Below are 23,972 nucleotides of genomic sequence, written 5' to 3' on the forward strand. Positions count from 1 at the left end.
ATGCACAGTGTTTAACATAGTACATACTGTATAAAGAGGTAGCTGCTCTATAAACGTATGCTCATCTTGTTACAAACAGAGTAGAGACGGGCTAGCCAAAAAACAAATGAGTGTGATCACAGAAGCATCACTAATCTTCAACTAAGTGAATATCAAGCCAGGGGGCCCACACCTTCTGGAATTTCGCAGGGGAGCCTCGAGATTCATAAGTTATTCTAATCGAGGGGAGCACTGAATTAACAAGGTTGATCCAACGATCCAAGGTGGGATGCTTGTCACCCATCCATGTCATCACAATCACTTTTTTGGCATAAAAGAGTAAAGTCCTGGCCAGAGATCTAGATTTATTCAGCGGGAGGAGGTCATCTATAAGACTCAATAAGCACACTTCCGGATGCCAACAGTGTTTTTAATTTTTTTTGCAATATCATGAATGTAGATCTGTCCTTCAGTTGAAGAATAGTTTTTTTTTTAAACATTAACAAATAGTGATGGGCAAAATTGTCCCAATTTTGCAGCGAAATTTGAGAATTTGCCGGGAACTTCATGAAATGGGCAAAAAACGCAGAGATTCATGCCTGGTGAATAAATTCACCCATCACTGTTAACGAACAAATTAATATATTATATTTTGTAGTTCAGTACCAGGATAGCACTAATATTTTGATTTTGTCTGGCTGCTCCAAATGCTTTGTGTCTTTATTGTGACTTTGCTACTCCTTCTATCAGCAGAGTCTGTAGAGCGATAAAGACAGATAAATTGCTTATAGATACAGCAGAGAAGCTTGGGGGGGTATGTAGGAAGCTGGTAACAATTCAAGTCTTCAAAGCTGTGCTGGGATTTATGTGTTCTTAACAAAATTCATGCTGACTGCTACAAAATGGGGTGCGTGGATAAAACCAAAATGTTAAAATACTGTTATTTACAATGGGAGAAGTTTGTTTCTCCTTTGCCTTTCCACGCAAAACAAAATCTATATTGAAAAACTAAATGGAAAAAATATGTAACTTTGAATCATGTTTTATCAAGTTAAGGTTTTGTTTATCTTAATAAACTGCATTGATACCAAATGTTTACAGGATTATAAAACCACATTCTTTAAGATGCCATGTGCTGTAAAAAGAAGTGGTATTAATGGAGAAAACCACTAGGTCTTATATACAGTACTAGTTTCATCTTGGCACAATATTTGAAATATTTACTTCTTGGCCACAGTATGTAATCCACTACACTACACTTACATAAAAATATACTGAGGTCAGAAAGAAGCAGAGGAAGCAAATCAATAATATGCCTTCCTCCTATGCGCCTTAAAGTACATCCCTTTACAACCTCAATAAACACTTACTACTTATTTTCAAGCCGCTAGACAAATTCCAGTTTTTATGACTTATCCTTTTCTAGGCAGTCATAGAGTAATTAAATGTACTTTACTATTTGATTAAAGCAGACACGGGTTGTTCTTCTACCATCATCTATCCCATCGCAAAATCTACAATGCAACACCAGCAGAAAATAAACTCGTAAAACAAAATTTGCTGAAAGAAAAGGGCAACACATATAAAATATAGGGATTGTGCTCAATTTACACCACTGTCATCCCCCAAAATAAATCTATATTTGTACCTCAAGAGAGGTGTGATAATTGCATACAATGTATCCAGAATAGCAGAGTAATTTGTGATGGAGCTCTATTACAATTTCTATTTTTTTTCTACTGATAATAAAGTACATTTTGTGGAATGCACATTTCTCAATTTTATTACATATACTACAATTCATATATAAGGGCAGCAATCTGAATATATTTTCTAAATCAATTATTTAAAGAGCTGGAAAGATCATACAGTAGCAAGGAGACATTCAGCCTGGGGCATTAAAGCTGTTGTCACGCTTTCTTTTCCAGCGGTTTCTTACAGCTTTTAGTTGTTAGGCATACCAGCTGAAAATAGTTAGAGGGCCAGAAGCTAATGTTAAGATTGGTCACACACCCATCTCACACTAAGGGGCACATTTACTAATGGTCGAATATCGAGGGTTAATTAACCCTCGATATTCGACCGTCAAAGTAAAATCCTTCGACTTTGAGTATCGAAGTTGAAGGATTTACCGCTATTCGTTCGTTCAAACGATCGTAGGAAAAATCATTCAATCTAACTATTCGAAGGATTTTAATCCATCGATCGATTTTCCTTCTATCAGAAATTTGTTAGCCCATTGGCTAACATTGATGCTAGGTAGGTTTTAAGTGGCGAAGTAATTGGTCAAAGTTTTTTTAAAGAGACAGTACTTCGACTATCGAATGGTTGAATAGTCAAACGATTTTTAGTTAGAATCGTTCGATTCGAAGTCATGGTCGAAGTTCGAAGTAGCCAAAAAAAAACATTCGAAATTCGAAGTATTTTTTATTCTATTCCTTCACTCGAGCTAAGTAAATGTGCCCCTTAATCAATAGTTTGTGCTTTATCAAATAGAATTATAAGGGGTACAAATGAATTTATAGCAGGTGGAAAATCTGATTTCAGATTTTAACAATGACCTGATGGTGCAGCCCTGCCACTATAGTAAACATGGACCTGCTGGGTCTTCACGATGGCGCTTAATTCTCTTTAAAGTCAATTATGTGGAAGTAGTGGCAGCTAGGCTACTCACAAAATATTTTCAGTTAAGTAATGAAATCATAACCTACTGGTATAATTTATGCATGATTATTTGCTTTGACATTGAGATCATCAAAGAGAAACTGTTTCTTGTACAATTTTCCACAAAATTCTCCCCCACAATTGATCAAGTGAAGTTGAAATTTGCGAACTGAACTTTGTAGCATTTATCATAGAATTGCCTTTTAGCTGTTTGACACATATGAAGAAAATACAAGGGATTAGCCATATCAAGTGTTCAGATTGAAATTCTGGCAGGTCATTTTTTGCATGTTCATCCACCACTGCCACTGGATCCCAAACCTTAAACTCAGTTTAAAGTGCTGCATGATGTAAGGTGACATTTGTTCAAAGATAATCATCAGTTTTGCTGATTGTGATCAAATGTAAATGTGTAAATTAAGGCTCAGATTCAGTTCAGTATTCTCTTACATCATTTGCTGAGGACATCCTGTCTCTAAAATAGTTTTTTTATTATTTCAGGTCCGTTTAGTTTCATTTCTTATTATCTGCCATTTTTCTTTTTATCTGCAGCCTGTACACTATACAGCTGTTATGTTCATCATAAAAGTCACTGTTCTCAACTGGAGCAGCTGCATAAAAATAGCATACCTAGTAGCTATGGGGGCTGAGGAAGACATGTATAAAATGTTTGTTCAAGAAACACAGGCAATCTCTTCCGAGCAGGTTTACTGGTTATTTTCATGCAATTCTTCTTGGCTATATCATTACAAACTGAGCTCCAAAGAATACTGATATAAATCCTCGTTTTATGACTCACTTCTACATAAATAAACCTTTATAGTAAAAAAAAAAAAAAATGCAAGTAATAGAAAACCCATGCATCTGCTATATAAATATATTGCATGTAAATTATTAAAAGTTACCAAATTTTTGACTGCCATCACAGTCTTTCTAATGTCTCGTTCCCCCTGTTTTCGTGCTTCTCTGGCAAAAATCTATTGTGCACATAAGCAGATGCATTTAGTTGTGCCAACAGAGTGGGGCTCATTTAAAGTCAACGCTAATTTTGCACACAACAACCTCACACAGTGGCAGTGCAAACTTTATAAATGACCCAGAGTGTATTTCTGTGCATGCATGGTGCCGTTACTTCCAGTCGGTGGTACACTGTGTGTGCCACAATGACCCCTATAACCCCTATAAGTTGATGCCTCTGTGTGTAGCTTGGTAGATCTAATTACTTGGCAACATCAATAAATATGCCATGGTAATGTGTTTATCTTTTTAGCTGGAATTAATTTTATTGTTGGAATAAAAGATTTCATAAACCTTAGTGCTCCTGCACTTGAACCTAGCCCTTAAACAATATGCCTACCTGTATTAAGCACTCTGAATTGGTGGGAACGTTAACATTAAAGTTATACAGAAGACTCGCCCTTTTTCATTTATTAATATTACTTAAGGTAAACCTGCTTTTTCCCTTTCAGTAATTGCTACCATAACTGCAATGCACTGCATTAATGGCACATGATTCTGAGAAGATATCTGATGATTTATCTGAAGAGCAGTTCATTCTGTTAATAGATATGTCTGGCTCTAGTGTTATAGATAAGTTAGTGCTGTTGGTCAGGAAATCAATGCGCACCTGTCTTATATCAACATAGTGATTACTCATTAGGGAACAGACAGTGAATCTTTTTATTCTATGTTAAACCCTGGGTTCTTGATCTGTAATCTTTAACATTACTTTTTCTACACTGTAATTGACAATTATAGTTCCAGGGTGAAGTCAAAGGGAGTAGAATATGCTAAAAAGATGTTGCTTTAATTTTATATAAGTGAATGTACTTACAGAGGCAGCATAATAAGTGGAATAAAAATAACCTTAATACAAAATGAATAAAGGTTAATGAAAGCTGATGCAAATTACAACACTGGATTGGGTTACTCATAACAATACTTTAAGGTTTAATTGTTGATTTAGACATAATGGGTACAAATGTAATTTCAAATTATATCATTGCCAAGCATAGCCATTTATTTAAGCTAAAGCTATGTTCCAGTTGTTATCATTTATTGCCAGCAAGCAAGAAAAAATTTGTGAAATGTTAACAGTCTCTGTTTATATTGGCATAACCTCAAGTGCTTAGGTTATTAACTATATTGACAAATATAGCAAACCCTATTAGTTAAAAGTAGAAAAGGAGCATTGTAGTTTGACTCTAATGTCCTCTATCAGGGAACAGGCATAGGAATCTTTGTTGATATGTATGAGAATGGCGACATCCCACATTAATTTAGTAGCATGGCTTTGTACACTGTATAATTATTATTATTATTTTATATTATTTAAAATCCCATGTGAGATCTTCCCAGGATCTATCTAAAAGTACAATTATATTTTTATTCTGTGTAAACATGTACATTTTTTAACAGTAGGCAAGATTGGCAACAGATACCAAATACAATTGCTGGCCCTACAGCCTTCATGTTCTACTGTAAAAAAAGAATAAAGCTTGCGAATAGATACATGGTCTGATTCTGCTACATCAATAGTTCATAGCAGTTAACATGTACAGGTATAAGCCACGTTCAGGACAATTAATGATTGTGATGTGTAGATAAAGCCAACAGTAAAAAATCTACGATAAGCAAGAGAGCAAAGTAAGGTGAGTAGCAGGCTATGGTCAATACTGGTTTGGCAAAAGATAGGAACAGAAAATAACTGTATTGCTACAGAAAAGGTTTATATTCTGTAGTTTTGTTGCGTTCATCGACATTGTCCCAAAAAGGCTATTACTAGAAATAGGTCAAATGAAGTAATTAAGGTTGTATTTTTCTGCATGCTCAGAAGCAAAAAAAAAAATGGAACTGGAATATAATGTTTTCTTTTAAAATCAGCAGAAATTAAAAAGATCTAACATTCTAGTAGCACATCTTGAATTAAGACCATTTCTCTGTGAAAATTAGATTAGCACTTTGGATACATTCGGGTTGTTCTAAATTGCATCAGTTCAGTCGCCCATAGCAGGTTTCAGCAATTAGCTTTGATCAATCTACCTTCAGTTATACAGTGGAAGAAAATGTTTAAATGGTCACCATGGGTGAGTGCACTGGTTTAGAACCTACAGTATGTTAGTGAATTATCTGAAAAATACATAGAGCATTAATATTTACCTCTAGTCATATTTCAGAAGATTTTGGTTTTCTGTTTGCACCAAAATTCTTGAGATGAGTGTCCCCTTACCAGTGCATAGGTTCTAAACTAAATTTTACTGGGTACCCGCACTCTTATTTGTATGCTGGTTTACAGTATTTGGCTGTGATGTTGATATTTATCTTAAGTTCTTAGCTCTATGTGTCTTTGTTTATTATGTCAGCTTATATTTGTTAAAGTGATATGACCCTTTTTGATAATTTTTTAAATTATTATACTTAACTTCTGTATGGCTCCACTGTATACATATTTAGATATATATTCCTGTTTTTAAGTTGTTTCTTTCTTTTTAAATCTGTGATACACAAAAATACCTACTCACCACATAGGTGGTAGACCAAACTACACTAATTTTTAGGCTCTTCTATCACAAATGACGCTTATACAGACCAGGCTGCAGGACTACATTAACTGCCCATTGTGGTCCTCGACCGCATTTTAAAGTTGCCCAATAAAAATTGCCAGACTTGTTTATTAGCCTTTTATGAGGAGGTGATCAGGAACCTTGACTCTGGGATAGCAGTGGAAGTAATGTACTTGGACTTTGCTAAAGCTTTTGATACAATACCACACTGAAGGTTAATGGTTAAATTAAGGAATATTAGCCTGGAACATAGTATCTGTACTTGGGTAGAGAACTGACTGAAGCTTAGATTACAAAGAGTGGTGTTAAATTAAACTTTTCCAATTGGATAAGTGTTGTTAGTGCCGCAGGCTCGGCCCTTAATTTTTTGCTTTTTAACTTGTTTATTAATGACATGGAGGTGGGTATTGAAAGTACCATTTCTATTTTTGCTGCTGATACTAAATTAATCAGGATGTTGCTATTTTGCAGTGTGATTTGACTAAATTGAAAAACTGGCCCGCAAACTAGAAAATGAGGTTCAGTGTTGCCTCATACAAGGTTATGCACTTTTTGTAGTTAACACGTTGTCTAATTCCAGGCAGTGTCATTATGTGGCTACTAAAGCAAATAAAGTACCATGTTGCATAAAAAAATGCATTAACTCAAAGGATTAAAATAATATTTTTCCTCTTTATAGGTCCCTAGTAAGACCTCCCCTTGAGTATGCAATGTCTTCAGTCCTTAAGAAGGAAAGAGTTCAGAGACATGCAACTAAACTGATTTTGTAAGATTTAAATTGAGGGTAGACTGTCAAGGTTGGAGTTGTTCTCAATGGAAAAAAGACATTATCAGGGACATGATTACTATTTATAAGTACAAAAGAGGGTATTAAAGACAGATAGCAGGAGATCTTTTGTTCCCATAAAATAGATTACCAGAGGTGATCCATTTAGACTAGAGGACAGAACTTTAATTTGAAGCAGCATAGGTGGTTCTTCACAGTGAGGACAGTAAGGTTGTGAAATGCCCTACTAGATGATGTTGTGATGGCTGATTCTGTTATTGTCTTTAAAAGGAGCTTGGGTTATTTCTTGGACAAGCATATAATATCAAAGACTATAGTGACTATATGAACTACCAATAACACTCTACAAAAATATGGTGCATAGAACAACCATTGCAGCCTGATAGACAAAGTAAAGAGAACCCTGCTAAAGCATAAATTAAAGAAACATTCAATATAGTGGTTTACTGTTTAAACAACATAAACTATATCACTTTTACAGAAGTCCGCAGATACTAAAAATCCAAACAGTTTTGCATGATCCAGGCATATGTAGACACAAACACCAGTAATCCCACTATACTGTATACCATCTTGAGCCTTTCTGAGCCTGGGCATAAGCACATTCAGTGCCACTAGGGAAGACTACATTCGTATTGCTTTCTGGCTAAATGTATTATTTTTTTCGATGCCTGAACAAGAAATAAGACAGAAGGGCTTTTTTGAACTGAAATGTTCTTTTATCCTCTCTGACTTTGTCTACTTTGTATGCTATTCAGCTGCTTTTATTAAATATTTCACAACTCTGAAAACACGAACAGAGATGGTTTCCAGCATAGATATATTAAAACGCTGCATGGATGCATTCTGACTTGTCTCTAGCAGTTCATGGCTTTTTTTAATCTCCTTGTCTATGATTCTGTCATTTTGAACTGCATTTGCTTGCATGTTCTGGTACCAACGAAGAGCCCTCAAAATTAATGGACATACTGAAGAAGCAGAAATTACAGTTGCCATGTATACCAGAAGCCATTGGCACAGGTATTTAGGAACTGGTTCCACGTGTGCAAAGTACATTTAAATAGCTGATTGTTTTTTGCAAGTATAAAGTTCTTTAAATAAACAATACATCATAATCTAATGAATTTATGTTGGATAAAATGTTCTAGTATGTGTTATTTTGTATTCCTCTTTTTTTGTCTTAAAACAGTTTCTGCCACTGGGAAAAAAAAAACATTTACCTCCCCCCTGTATTGCTGCTGAATTATTTCTTATGAGGGTTTTTTTAAAATGCTAGATACAGCCAGTACAATCCATACAGTGTAGTAGTACTAATTGCTACCTCATAATCATTAGTATTGATGGGCGAATTTGTCCCATTTTGCTTCTCCGATAAATTTGCGAATTTCCCGCAAAATTCACAAAACGTCGTCTGAAAAAAGACACCAGCTTTAGTATAATTCTGTGTGTTGCATAATGTATATTGAGCAAGCATATAAAGCATGGTTTGTGAACAAAATTGGTATTAGTGTCTAGGAGGGCACATTATTCAAAGGAAACATGCCTACCCATCTGGATGCTTAAACCCTTCCCGTGTAACTTCTGCTTCTCAGGTTCATGTGCTTTCTAGATAAGGAGGGGAGACCTTGAGTTGGTTTTATACCCCTACCCCCAGGCCTTAAAGTCAAATAATAAATATCTTGCAGATTTTGTGTGTAATTGCTCATTATGACACTATTGGCCCTGTGAAGAACCTAGTAATTGTCATTTAAATATTCTTATGAATCAAAATATAAAGTGTCAGGAGTATTAATCATCCTATTAACCACCCTGCATTAAAATTTCTTACTGATATCTACCTATAAATTTAGCTGTTTTTTATTTTATTTTAATTCAGGATAAACTTATTTGAAGACTTGAAGACTATAAAGGGCTAACAGTGGCCAGGTTATAAATCCATCGCACCCTATGATATTATTTATACAGCTATGATCTTTCTTTGGGTATGTCCTATACCACTTATTATGTGTTAAATATCATGCTTCACCATCACAGCCATGTATATAATGTATTCTTCTGTCTTTAGAGAAAAGCTCTCTAGATTTAATACGTATAGATTTATTTTAGCTTCCCCTGAAGGAAAGTTATCTGCCAACCTTTTATTTTTGTTTCATTGACCTACCTATTCGCTCAAAATAAAAGGCCTTTCATTGTTTTGCTTTGACTAAAAAACGTGCAGAGCTCTCTATGTATCATACTTCATGAACTGTTAATGGAAGCCTTGCCTCAGCTACTAATGGAAGATTTGTCTCAGCTGGCTCATCTTTAATTGCTGCATCAAGCATTAAAATAAAGGAAAGAACTGGGTGACTAGGTTGACATTTAAATAACTGGTCAGTGAAAGAGAGATGCACTAATCTTGATGCTCAGCATTCTTAGATTAAACACAGATCTGACAAGCGTAAGAACAAATTAAGTTCTTCAGAGTAAAGAGCCATTTATACTCCCTTCAAAACTGGCCTGGTAGCAGTGGTTAAATTGTTTTTTACTTGAGCAATTAATCAGCTACATGAATGTTTATGTATATGAACATTTCTCTAACTTCTCTACAAAAACATTTGTCACAATATACCAAATAGGGATGTAGCGAACTGTTCTGCGGCGAACTTGTTCGCGCGAACATCGGCTGTTCGCGTCCGCCGCAAGTCCGCGAACGTCGCGCGACGTTCGCCAATAGGCGTTCTCGTCAAAATCGTTCGAACATTCGACCATTCGATCGCTAAAATCGAACGATTTTCGTTCGATTCGAACGAAAATCGTTCGATCGAACGATTAAAAATCCTACGATCGTTCGAATCGAACGATTTTCGGATGTTCGAAGTTCGCGAACAGTTCGCGAACTGTTCGCATTTTTTGCCGGTGTTCGCGAACGGCGTTCGCGAACACATACTCGGCGGTTCGCTACATCCCTAATACCAAATTCTTATTATTATATGTGAAGTTTCCAAATTCTCTGTGGCAATAACACTAAAATATTATTTAATCAAATCACACTGAAATTTGTTTTTTGGTGATCCTTTTTACCAGATAGAATGCAATCTTCAATAATTAATTATTAGTATTACTAGTGACTGGGGGGGCAGTTCCATCCACCAAGTATACTAAGTGGCCAAAAATAAAAAGGGACTATAAAAAATACCAAAATATACAAATACCAACCAGGCTAATCCAAAGAGGCCGACTCTAGCTTTACCACTGCCATGGGCACAACGCAAAACAAGCCTGAATGCACCCAGGTCCTCTGACCCCACAGATGGCCCTTTTCTCTCATCAGTCAATCCAGTAGAGTTATTAATTGGAATTTAATAGAAGAAGTTCACAGCACACAATATAATTGGAGGGTACCCAGGGCTGGAATGGAGGGAAGGACTTGGACAGGCCTTCCATTCCACTCCAGACTGACAGGGGTGTGGTGTTAGCCACCTACCCCTAAATGAATCAGGTGTTTAATTTTAGTGTGGCTGAGGAGCCTGCTGTGAACTCAAGCTGAAAGTGACAAAGAGATACACTTACAGATTTGCCTACTGGCCTGGGACCATTACTTTGCACACCAGACACTGAAGAAACTGAGCTAAATCAGTAAGTGCTGGACTGTGATGAGTTTTATTTTATTTCAACCTGCTGTTATGTTGTCTGTGTGAATGGCTTCAAATAAAGTAGCCCAGGCTGAATTGGACTGAATTCAGGCTCTGTGTATTGATTCTGTGCTACAAAAAGTGCCGTGGTCATGATTCCAGCTACCTGAAATCTCACTGTATATAATATAATACAGTAAAGTAAAGAATAGGTGAAACATTTAAAACCTACTTCTTATGTCCCTATTGTAAGAAACTGCAAATAGCCTCTGAGGAAGTATAGGTTTAGTTTAATCCTGGTTTTGGAGATCCAGGGAGTCCTTGCAAAACTTGACTGGGTTGCTTCCTCTGCATAGACTAGCTTGGAGGAGGCTGCGCAAGGGTTTTCCCAAAAGCAGGACAGGACAGTTTAGCCCATCAGCCAATTATCTTTACTAAAGTCAGCAACCTCTTCTCACTACTACTACTACTACTGCTTAATCTCTCAGATGCTTTTGAGACTGTGGAGTATCCTCTTCTGTTTCATTCCATCCATTTGCTAGTCCTTTGTGGCACAGCCCTGTCCTAGTTCTCTTCTTACCTTACAAATCATTCCTTCGTTGTCTCTTACAATGGAGTATCATCTTCTCCACTACCTTCTTCAGTTTGGGTTACCCAAGGCTCTGTCATGGGCCCTTAATTATTTTCTTTCAATACTTACTCTCTGGGAAAACTATCAACTCATATGGTTTCCAATACCACCTCTATGCTGACAATACTCAGATATATCTCACCTCGCCTGATTTCAACCCAGAGCTCTTAACTCGAGTCTCTACATTCCTGTCTGCTATCTCTACTTGATGTCACAACACTAACTTAAATTAAACATCTCTAAAACTGAAATGGTTATATTTCCCGTAACTAACACCCATAACGTCCCAGAAGTATCTACCTTCGTTAACAATTCCACTATCACTCTTCCTCCCCAGGCCTGGTACCTTGGGGTTATTATAGATTCTGCTCTGTCCTTTACTTCCCATATCCAGTCACTTACTAAATCATGTTACTTTCACCTGAGGAACATATCCACCACTCTCTCATCATATGATTTCTGGACTACTGTAACGCTCAATTAATTGGCCGTCCCTGCCAGAGACTGTCACCTTTCTAGTCCATAATGAATACTGCTGCTTGGCTTATACACCTCAGCAAACCAATCCTTCTCTGCCAATCCCTGCGCTGACTTTCAAAGCAGTTCATAACTCTGCCTCACTCTGCATCTCTGAACTTATCTCTAGATACTCATCCAACAGCTTACTATGTTCCTCTACTGACCTGCTCAACTCTTCTCTCATTACCTCCTCACTTGCTCGCATTTAAGACTTTGCAAGGGCTGAACCACTTCTCTGGAATTCTCTCCCATAGTCCCATAGGGGAAAAGAGTAAACTATCTTAAGTTCATCCTGGTATCGATGGCGCTGCACACCACACAGTATAACATTTCTAAGTGCTATATTGCTTATTAGAGTGTAGACTCTGCACAGAAGTTTAGAAAGAAAAATGTTTATGTTGAACTCATCTAGGAGAACTGTCCTGGAGCACCAGGGCCCACCATTAAATTCATGAAATTTAGGGAAGACAACTGTATACCTGGTTTCCCCACCTTCTCACAGTACCACATGGAGAATTTCCAGGGTTGCACTCAATACAGGTATCATGCATTGTGAGAAATAGAGGAAGAAAAGGGTACATGAGACGGTTACTCTTTAAATTTTAATAACATTTAACTTTAATATTTTACTTTAATAGACACTAAACATACATTTGATACATCTTACTCCCTTTCTGTGTCAGACTGAGATCAGGTATCAGCTGGCTCTACAATGCATGTGATACCATCACCACCATGAGAAACCACAATGCCTCATACAACTGAATTATCAGCCCCCAACCAAAACCGGTGCAGAGACCCCTTTGTAAGAGCTACCATTAGCCCATATATGGATTATGTGATTTTCTTGAAACAATATATAGTTCCAAACTATTTATTGTTGGATACTTTTTATTTCCACTGCTATATAAATATTCTACTCTCACTAGAACTGGATAAAAGCCAAAACATTTTAGACGTGAAAGTAAAGAGAGATCGAAACGTTTGAAGAGCAATAAAGCTGAAGAGGAAAACAGAAGGTGGAAATACCACCTTTAACAGGTTACACTGAGCTCTTGTTCTGAAATGGTAAATTTCACATAAAATAACATTTACCTACAGGCAATTAAAATCTCATATGTACTTCTAGAGAAAACACAAATATAAAAAAAGCATAAAATAAAACATGTTGCTACATTTAGTGGTAAGGCTAAGGCCACACTAGGCGATAGCGCGGCGATTTGACTCGCGGCGACTTTTCGCCGCGACTTTTAAGCCGCAATCGCTGTGGAAACTTTTGCGCTGGCGTCTATGGGGAATCCACAGCGATTGCGGCTTAAAAGTCGCGGCGAAAAGTCGCCGCGAGTCAAATCGCCGCGCTATCGCCTAGTGTGGCCTTAGCCTAATGGCTTGTATATAGTTGATCAGTAACATATCAACACCTGGCATAGCCTTAGCTGCAGGGACCTAAACAGATTTTCTCAACCTGCAAAGATATGCCTTAATGAGAAAATAGTTATAGTGAAGGTTTCTCGTTTTACTGACTGCAGGTTTGTCATTCTTTGAGCATGCAAATTAAATTGATGACGGAAACACTAAAAGCAACCTTGCATTCTATTATGCTATGAAATAAAATTGGGTAGAATTATGGCACTTCAGTTTGAAATCAGGTGGAATATTGCAATAGGGTGCAATATGTATTGCACTTTAAATTCTGTAAAGAAACATGTGAATAAAGACAAATTAGTCAACCCTGATTGTCTAACATACAGTACATTGGTCCCTGTAATAGTGGTTCCAGGATTTCCAGGTAGCTTGGTGTAGCAGATCAGGCTTTGAAATCTAGAAATAAAGGGCAAGCTATATTGTCATAGCATTTGCCAAATAATCTATCACAGTTTATGAGAAGAGCACCTTTTCAACAGAAGCATAAAAATATGGGAAGCAGACCGTGGGTCCTTTATTGAAGTATCATTTTAATGTAAACTGTGTAATTATGGTAATTCAAACAGGTGTTTAGAATTTTCAGATACTTAAAACATTTAGAGTGAAAACAAAACTAATTGGAATCTTTGGATGTCAATATGGCTTTATACTAGCTTAGTTAACATCAAGTATAAAGTGTTTCATTAATGCACATAAAATACAAATCTACAAAAAAAATACTTTTCATAAAAGGAGCATGGGAAATGGAAGTACTGATATAAATTCCAGGTATTTCATACTATACCTGCATATATTTCTTATAGCATATACATGTTATAGAGATACTACTGCTTTGTTCATTACCAGTTTTCACATTTCTGAGCAGGATACAAATTGTTTTTATAGTCACAAGCTGCTATAATTTCAGCTGTATAGAAAAAGTCTGAAAAGTAACAAATTGTAAAGTAAAGATTTGCCCTAAGAGTTACATTTTGTGTGTCAAATAAAATAAATTGTCTTTTATGATTACATTCATATAGGTGTAAATTGGTTCTTCATGCAGAACATGAGGTTTTGCGATCTGCACTCTCTTTCATATAGTTAATGTGACATTTTAGCATCCTGCAGCAATGCTCATAAATGAGAGATTTGTCAATTTGTTTGCTTGTTCTTAGCTGTGACATATGTGATGGTTCATCTTGTTTTCTTTGAATGCAATAATACGTATGAAATTCTTGATAGCAAAAAAAATTCATTGTCTGGTGCAATTTTTTTAGTTTTCATGTATATATTGTATATACACATACACATACACTCCATTTCTTGATAGCAAAAACAATTCATTTGGTGCAATTTTTTTATTTTTCATATCTATACTGTACTGTATACCGAGGCGTTCATTATATTCATCCAATCTCTTTATCAGTAGGTGAAAGAGTTCACCATTTGTTAAATACCCTTCTAAAACTCCTGTAGGAATGTACAGAAAGTGGTTGACATTTTGGGCAGATTTATCAAAGTGAGTTTTACTGTGGTGAGTTCTCACATTTTAACATCTTCCCATTTGTATGTTAAAATCTAATCTCACATTTTGATAAATCTGCTCCTTAGTTCTCCTTAGTACCAGAGGTACCAAATCACATTTTTCCACATATTGTACATAGGGAGGCCTATTTGTTGAAGAATACATTTTACTGTTTTTTACTTTTTTGAAACCACGACTAAGCTCTATTTCTCTAAAATCAGTTATTTTCTTCATTGTATACAATAAAGGAGTCAGAGTTCCATGACATAGCTGCACTGTTGTCTCAGCTCAATCTAGTTAGTTGCTGACTCGGGATATGGTTCATAAAGCTTTACTAAAAATTATTGTGAACAAGGCACCAGGGCCAAATGGAATACACACTAGGGTACTAAGAGAGCTTATACAAAAAAGAATATTGAAGGTCCTGGTGGTCCGCTTTCTCTGCTGGTCCACAAAATCGTCTGTTCTCCTTCAGACTCGCAATAAAATTCAAATCGTATTGTGGGGAGGACCAGAATTAGACAAATAAGGGAAAGAGAAATAATTCCAATATAGTATAGTATTTCTTAGTATAGATTCGGTGCACTATTGGTGAAATTAAGATATTATAAAAATAGTGCTGAGCGTCCTTTCCCAGTCCTATTATTACTCTCTCTATGTGCCAATCTTTGAACTATTTAAATTCACACAGTGTGGTCACTCTTATGGTGGGGTACTCACGAGCGTTTAAAAGGAGAAAAAGCGTTTGAAAGGAGTTATTAATGATAACCTCTCCAGATGACTTCAGATTCCACAGTTCTAAAGAAATGCACTGACATAGTGTAAAACCGTCATTTTTTAATTCCCAATAAAGTTAAAATTACACTCACAATGTTACTATTAAAATCGCATGTAAAATTTTTGAATTGTCACACTTCGCCATTTTTTCAGTGTTTGCAGATGGCACAAAACTATGCAGCCCAATTTATTCCATCCGGTAGGCGGTATTCTTGCAGAAGGATCTTGACAAACTGACAATCTCGGCAGCTAAGTGGCAGATGAGATTCAATGTTGATAAATGTTAAATCATGCACCTGGTATGTAAAAATATGGAACAGTACCTGGTGGCCTAGCGGCACGGCGGAGATGACAGCCGCGCTGTCGGTGGTGACGCCTGCCACGCCGATCCTCTTCTGCTGCCATTTCGGCTTCCTAAGGTGCGCGCGCCCGCGCCTCATTCTAGTTATAGGCGCTGGCGTGATGATGCCAGCTCACAACTTGACGCGCAGTGGCGCAAAAATTTAGGTTTAAAAGGCCAGTTCAGTCCTATGCAATTTGCCTGTGATAGGATTGATAACCTGGTGCTTCCTGAGCCTTGTGCTTCCTGAACCTGAACCTGTATCCTGTTTGATTATCCGTGTTTGACCCTGCCTGTATCCTGACTATTCTGAACTCTGAATCTTGACCCACCCTAAACTTTGACCACTCTCTTGCCTGATCCCATCTGTCTGATTGATACCCAGTTTTGACCCTTGCCTGCCTGATGATTCCGATTTCCGCCTGCCTCGACCCAGCCTGTCTGACCATCCGCTTATACTGTGACCTTCGGCCTAAAAGACTCTGCTAACAGCCGTGCCCCTTTGCCAGCCAGAACATCTCGCCTTGTACCCCTCGTTAAGTCCAGGTGGCACCCAAGTAAGCTGAGGGCTCCTCCCGAACGGTGAAACGGTGGTCACACTACTGGTGAAGCCGAGACCAGGATACTTGGCACTTGTTCTAGTATTGGGTGCCGGCCGTGACAGGAACAAGGGTGGGGTAGAAGTAGCTTTTTAATCAGCTATACTGCAACAGTGGTTGTCAACAGTGTTTGTAGTAGATGTATTTATTATTGTACATATTTATGTTGAGTCATACTTTGTTTTGCAGATTTTAAATTCTGGCAAGTTAATAAATTCTGGATATAAAGAATAAAATACCAATTATATAATAGCAGTTGAAAATCATTAGCATACACTGGTGCTTTAAAATGAGAAGCAGTATTAAATAAATCCATATAGGTTTAAATGCTGGATAGAATGTATTTTCTGACCGTGGTAATGCAAACCCATAATGCATGATTCAGTGCTTGCTGGGCTCCATTTTTGAGGCAAAATTTTTTTAATTAAAAAAACTTTTAATAATAATGCATATTTCCTTTGATTTACTTATTGGCTAGATACCATTTGAAATTGGAATCTAGCACCAAGGCAATGTTCACTGCCATTTTATCAGCTGACAAAATGCTAATATACATGTCTCAGTAATTTTATTTTAATATGCTTCGTTTTATCCATGTCAGTAGAAATGCTAAATCCTTATGCATGCACCAGTAATACAGAAACTATGTGAATTTAATTGGTGCTGATATCAGGTTTATAAGGTTTGTATTAATCTGATTTAAGACAAGTAAACTATGATGTTAATAATGAAGGAACATCAAGCATGAAAAACTATATTTACCCATAAGTTTGGTCTATTACTCAGCAAAGCAAGGTTGGAATAAGTAGGACTTTTATGAAGTTTAAATTTAGTTTCATATACTGGAAATACTTTCTTAACAACTCTTGCCATGTCCTTTATATGTAAAATAAATATGAACTAGCTTGTGGGTGAACTAAATGTTAACAACACAAATTACTTTTAATTCAGGGGCCGGTTCAGTCTATGTCAATGGTCATATACCAACCAGGATGGTCAGTTAGGAATTGTCTGTCTGCTGTAAGCTGTTGCCTAGCAACCAACAACAGGAAGAGGAAGCAGAGAGCCACACAGTGGACAGAGAGAAAGAGAGAGATTTAAGAGACTGTGTTTCTAGGGGCTGAGGAAAGGAATTATTTATCAGCCCACAGTGGCAGTGTCGGACTGGGGTGGCTGGGGCCCACCAGGAAACCTTATGTCAAGGGCCCGCACCCTCCCCCCACACCGATCCTGGATGATTGGGAAAGTAGGATTTTTGGAAAGAATGGGCAATATTATGAGACCGGGCGGGGGGCGTGTCTGTGACATCAGTGGGCGGACCCATGTTGTCACTGGGCGGGGCTATGACGCAGCGATTTGCTGATTGGCGTGACAATCAAGGGAATCCCGCCCGGTTTTCCTTATTTGGAAAACCGGGCAGTATAGAACCGGACAGCCCGTCAAAATACCTCTAATGCTAACAGACTGCTGAAGCTCAAATATGGCAGCCCCTCAGAGAGGAACATGGGGGATCAGATGGATAATGTAAAAGTATCTGTAAATACTTTTATGGCAAAACTATAGATACACAGACAACAACCAGATGTCTCTTCCTTCAACTACCCATACCGGGTAGTACGTGATCCCCAATGAAAACATAATAGGAAGACTTACCACCTACAGATACATATAAATATAAAATTGCAGTCAGATACAAGTGTGATTGTGCACTTGTACTGAGATCTTTAAACCTGTATTTTCTGTATACCCCCCCCCAGAAAGCAGAATGGCACAGTAGAAATTCCATGTATAAAGACCCCTAGAACTCATAGCGAAAAGGCAAATTAATTTATAAATACCCCCAGAATTAATCTCAAAATGGTACAATGGCAATTCCATGTATAAACACCCCCAGAATAAATAGCATAATGGCACAGAGGCAATTTAATGTATAAATACCCCCAGAGGTAACACTGAACACTGCAACTGGCAGGCAGTCCTAGTAATAAAAGCTGCTTACCACCAGTAGTCTCCATGCTTTGACAGTGGGTGGGGGGGTGAGGAACTTTTCACCATGTCCTCACCAACAAAGCCCTGTGCGGGAAATTCATCCTGTAACCCGATAGCTGCAACTCTTCCTTAGTGGAAGTGAAGCAGACATGGGTGTCCACAGAAAATTTTCCAGGGTGGGGCAAGGAGGCATCTGTGGGCGGGCCTGTGAGATAGGTGGGTGTGTCACTGCCATCAAGGGGTGGAGCTATGCCACGGCGATCAGCCGATCGCCGGGTCAATCAAGGGAATCCTGCACAGTTTCCCTAATTTGACCCGGGCAACCCTTCAAAATACCGGTTGTCTGACAAGTGGCAACCCTAGTTTACACAAAGATGGCAAAGTGGCAAGTTCATGTATAAATACCCCCAGAACTCACAAACAGATGGCACAGGGGCACGTACATGCATAAATACCCCCAGAACTCACAAACAGATGGTACAGGGGCAAGTTCATGTATAAATACCCCCAGAACTCACAAACAGATGGCACAGGGGCAAGTACATGCATAAATACCCCCAGAACTCACAAACAGATGGCACAGGGGCAAGTACATGTATAAATACCCCCAGAACTCACAAACAGATGGTACAGTGGTAAGTACATGTATAAATACCCCCAGAACTCACAAACAGATGGTACAGTGGTAAGTACATGTATAAATACCCCCAGAACTCACAAACAGATAGCACAGGGGCAAGTACATGCATAAATACCCCATGTAGCCACATGTTCTTTTTTACAATTCATTCTGCTGGGTACCTACATAATCTAGATGACAGTCCCAGACCCAACACCACAGTAATAAAAGCCACACAAACATGGGAGATAAAACAAACACTAGAAACCCACTGGTTACCAGGGACCCCCATACAAGTTAAAAAAAACAATTGGTGGTTAGGATAGGGGCCCCCCATAAAAGTTAAAAAAAAACTTCATTGGTGGACAGATAGAGACTGTAGAAAGAGAGGGACTCACAGAGAGAGTCAGAATGCAGAGAGAAGCAGAGTGCAGTGAGACAGAGTGCAGAGAACAACAGAGTGCAGAGAGAGAAAAAGACAGAGTAGAGAGAGAGAGAGAGAGACAGTGCAGAGAGAGACAGAGTGCAGTGAAAGAGAGAGTGTAGTGAGAGAGGCAGAGTGCAGAGAGAGACAGAGACTCACAGAGAGAGACAGAGTGCAGTGAGAGAAAGAAAGAGTGCAGCGAGAGAGAGACAGAGGGACAGAGAGAGAGAGGCAGAGAGAGAAACAAAGACTCAGAGAGAGAGAGGGGTAGAGAGAGACAGAGTGCAGGCTAAAGAGATTCCTGAGAAGCACAGTGACTGCTGGCTTCCCCTTCTTACCACATCAGTTCCTGTACTTCCGTCTTCGGCATCAGTGATGTCCACGCTCGTAAGGGGGGCTGGCTAATCCCCCTTTGAGCCTAAATCCTGCCTGGCCCAAAACTTTCTTCCTTGTTCCCCCCTGATGGCAGGCAGGCAGGCCTGCGCACAGCATGAGAACGGAGACGAGTGGAAGGGGCGGAGCCACAGTGGGAGCTGGGACGGAGGAGCGGTCCTAGAGCCCACAGTTTGAAATGAACATTATAGATCAGGAGCGGCCCACATTACAAAATGCCCGAATAAACAGATGGTCAGTCTGCTGGTCCCAGGGGGGGGCACTGACCCCTCTTGCCCCCCTCTGTGGACGCCCATGGAAGCAGATGGACACTCGCTGCTACCGAAGGCAGACGCGATGAGCCGGAGGCAGAGGGCCCACTGCCAATTACCTGTGCGGCGCCGGTGTGATTCTGATTTTAGTGACTCTGAGGCCCACACGCTGCTTGCATATGTGTCGCACTGCATGGTACATAATAAATTATTTTATTATGCTGTCAATTGTCACATTAAGTAAAGGGGCAAGGCTAGGGGCCCCCAAGGCTGGGGCCCACCGGGATTTTTCCTAGGACCCCAGCAGGCCAGTCCAACCCTGCAGAGTGGTAGCTTCACAACGAGACACAGATAGTGTCCTGGTACATGTGCTTGTGGACAGTCCTGCCACAGAGAGACCTGTGCACGTGGTGTTGAGGCTGAAGAGCACGGTTACTGGCAAATTGTTTTGCCAGATGTTCCAGAGGAGAAGGAACTTAGTGACAGTAAGGATGAAGTGGGAGCTGATCAGGAGGATCCAAACCCCCTTTGCATTGGCACACTACAGATGCCTGCCACTGGTAACAGCCCAATGACTAAAAGACTCTTTGAAGGGACACCTGAGACAAAGCTGAAATACAATGCATTGTGGGAGAGTTTAAATTCTGTGGAGTGGAGAGCTTGAACCCCTTAGTGATGTCTTTGAAGCAGCCCAGCTTATCAAATCATTGGCACAAGTCACTGAGAATTTGCGACAGCTGGCAGATGTTAGTTACTTGTTTGCTGAAGAATGATTGCTACTGATCATGTTGATTCTATGAGGCTGCAACAGTTATTCAGAAGGGCTTTGTCTATGGACCCCATTGCCATGATGTTAAGATCTTGCTACAGATGAAACAAAGAAGCCCTTTATCAGGAGCTTATCCAAGAGATCTGAAGGGAGGAAGTTAATGTTTCCATGAAAAAAGAAAAATTGTAGTTCTGAAAAGACTTCCAGCAATTTCCGAAAGGACGAAGAGTTGATAAAGAGTTTGAAAAGCTCGAGGCTGAAAGGGATGAGGGGCCAGATATGTCTAGTTGAAGTGTTTCCTTTGTGGCAGGCTGGGACATATATCTACAAACTGCAATAAGCAACATGAAGAGGTTCCAGCTGCAGAAGTTACCTCATCTGGATGTGAGGTGAGGAAGATACCCCTAAAGAGATATCAGAAGAAACGTAATCAGGTGAAGTGTTACACCTGTGGTTGGTATGGTCATACTTCCCGTTTCTGTAATTGGGGATTGAATGAAGAATCTTATGATGAATATGTGACATCCTTTCCATGTGAAGTGGATACTTGTGAAGAGCAGTCCTGTGGCACAGTGAAAGACTGGTCCTGGAAAAGTGCAGGCCTTCAGGCAGGGTAAATGTCAGGGCAGAAAGTTCTCCCCTGTGATTTTCCTTCTGAGGTTAGGAAGAATGAGGAAGGGCAAGTGAGGACATTGTCCATTCAAACAAGGGGAGAATGTAGGGAGGTAGTGCTGGATCCCTGCACTTACCACCCTTCAGCAGCAGTTCCTCATAGTGAAGCAGGCTCTGATTCTGTGTCATCTTGTGGAAGCCTGCCTGTGTGTGCTGTAAGCTGTTGCCTAGCAATAACTGCACAGTGATCTGAAGCTGGAGAAAGTTACACAGCTATCAGTGCTATCAGGTAAGTGCCACATGTGGAGTGTAACACCAACTGAAGGGGTGTTGAAATGGTTAAAATTGTTTTAAGAATTGTTTTAGGAATACATAGTAACATAATAACATAGTAAGTAAGGTTGAAAAAAGACACACGTCCATCAAGTTCAACCTTTTTTTTTTTTTTTTTTAAATCTGCCTAACTGCTAGTTGATCCAGAGGAAGGCAAAAAAAAACATCTGAAGCCTCTCCAATTTGCCTCAGAGGGGGAAAAAAATCCTCCCTGACTCCAAAATGGCAATCGGACTAGTCCCTGGATCAACTTGTACTATGAGCTATCTTCCATAACCCTGTATTCCCTCACTTGCTAAAAAGCCATCCAACCACTTCTTAAAGCTATCTAATGTATCAGCCTGTACAACTGATTCAGGGAGAGAATTCCACATCTTCACAGCTCTCACTGTAAAAAACCCCTTCCGAATATTTAGGCAGAACCTCTTTTCTTCTAAACGGAATGGGTGACCTCGTGTCAGCTGGAAAGTCCTACTGGTAAATAAAGCATTTGAGAGACTATTATATGATCCCCTTATATATTTATACATAGTTATCACATCACCCCTTAAGCGCCTCTTCTCCAGCGTGAATATCCCCAATTTGACCAGTCTTTCCTCATAGCTAAGATTTCCCATACCTTCCACCAGCTTAGTTGCCCTTCTCTGTACTCTCTCTAATACAATAATGTCCTGTTTGAGTGATGGAGACCAAAAATGGTATTTTTAAGAAAATTCGTCTCCTGACTCTTCTCCTGTGCAAGCTGAACTGGCAGCTTGTACACATAACTTTTGGGGAAATTAGTAAATGGTAGGCAGGCAGCATAGAACAAAGGAGCACTAAAACAGTGACACAGGCTTCTTCAAGGAAAAAACACCAGTTTATTTTCCCAATTTTAAACATAAACAGTCACTTAAACAGACACATGGATGACTATGGTAGCGAACAAACATAAAACATAAACATCAAAACTAAAACCTTGCCCATTTGGCACTACCTTCACACATTTGAAGCAGTCCCTGACTAGACTGGGCCCATTGTGGATGACCAGAATGATACATTTATATAGTTTGGCTTACCCCTTAACTCACAGGACTGTTTCCTGGTAGAATTCAACTCAAGGTCCTGGTCACCTTCTGCTTTGTGCAGATGCATGCAGCACTCCCAGCTCCTCTGGGAGTTCTTTACACAGCCTAGTCTCCTACTTGCTGTGCCCTGCTGAGAAACCCTTTTCAGCATTAATTAACTTTTAATAGCCTTTCTCCCTTCCTGGAGCATATCTCAGTCCCTGGGGAGAAATTAAAGGCTAGAGTGACCTTTTTCCTCCTTTTCCTGGTCACTCTACCACACAGCGTAAACTTGGCAAATTAACTATTTTTTATTAACTCCCTCCACTTCACTTTTTTCTGAAAAACAGATGATTTACTCTCTATTCTAATGCAAAGATCTCTGTTCTTCAATTCTTCAAAGAATAGATAGAATTATTTTGAAGATGAGCGAATGAGTCGTTTGTTCTTCCATTCAAACTTTGCACCTGTCTTTTGTAACTCATCTTTTTTGCTAGGGGCAGTAATTGATCTGAAGCCTAGTATCAGCTTATTGACAAAAATACAATCACTAAAAAAATAGGCTGCATTACGCCTCATGTTCTCATTGGAGGGATTTCATTAAATAAGCATATGTGGCCCTAACATCTATAGAAATTAATTTACTTTTACAGGTTAGGGTGCATATTATTGACCCTTTTCAAATTTTCCCTCTAATTCCTTCTCAACTATGTGCGGAAAAAAAATATTTTGTACACACATTTTATGCAAAGTTTATAAAAACTAAGTGCTCACATCAGAATTAATACAAAATGTTGTTGTTTGCCCTGGCCTCAAAATTTGTGTGCATGCACATGAGCGCACGCCTTAGAGGGAACATTAAACCTTGTGTGAGCAATTAAAGCTGAAGGTGAGTAATTATAGGCCAAACTCAGCCCCCATTGACAAATAGGAATTGAGGGTTTATCATTGTCAGATATCAGTTTATGTTTAAGAAAACTAAATAAATATGACAGGGGTGGTGTATTATGTTAAGAGTACAAATTATTGATTTGCCTAAGCACATTTCCCCTTTCCCATAGCCAGGGTTTATATTAGTTGGTTTGTTTATGTGACTAGAGCAAACACTATAACCTATTCACTTCCTATCCTCTT

Source organism: Xenopus laevis, chromosome 3S (assembly GCF_017654675.1).
Source record: "Xenopus laevis strain J_2021 chromosome 3S, Xenopus_laevis_v10.1, whole genome shotgun sequence".
Lineage (NCBI taxonomy): Eukaryota > Metazoa > Chordata > Amphibia > Anura > Pipidae > Xenopus > Xenopus laevis.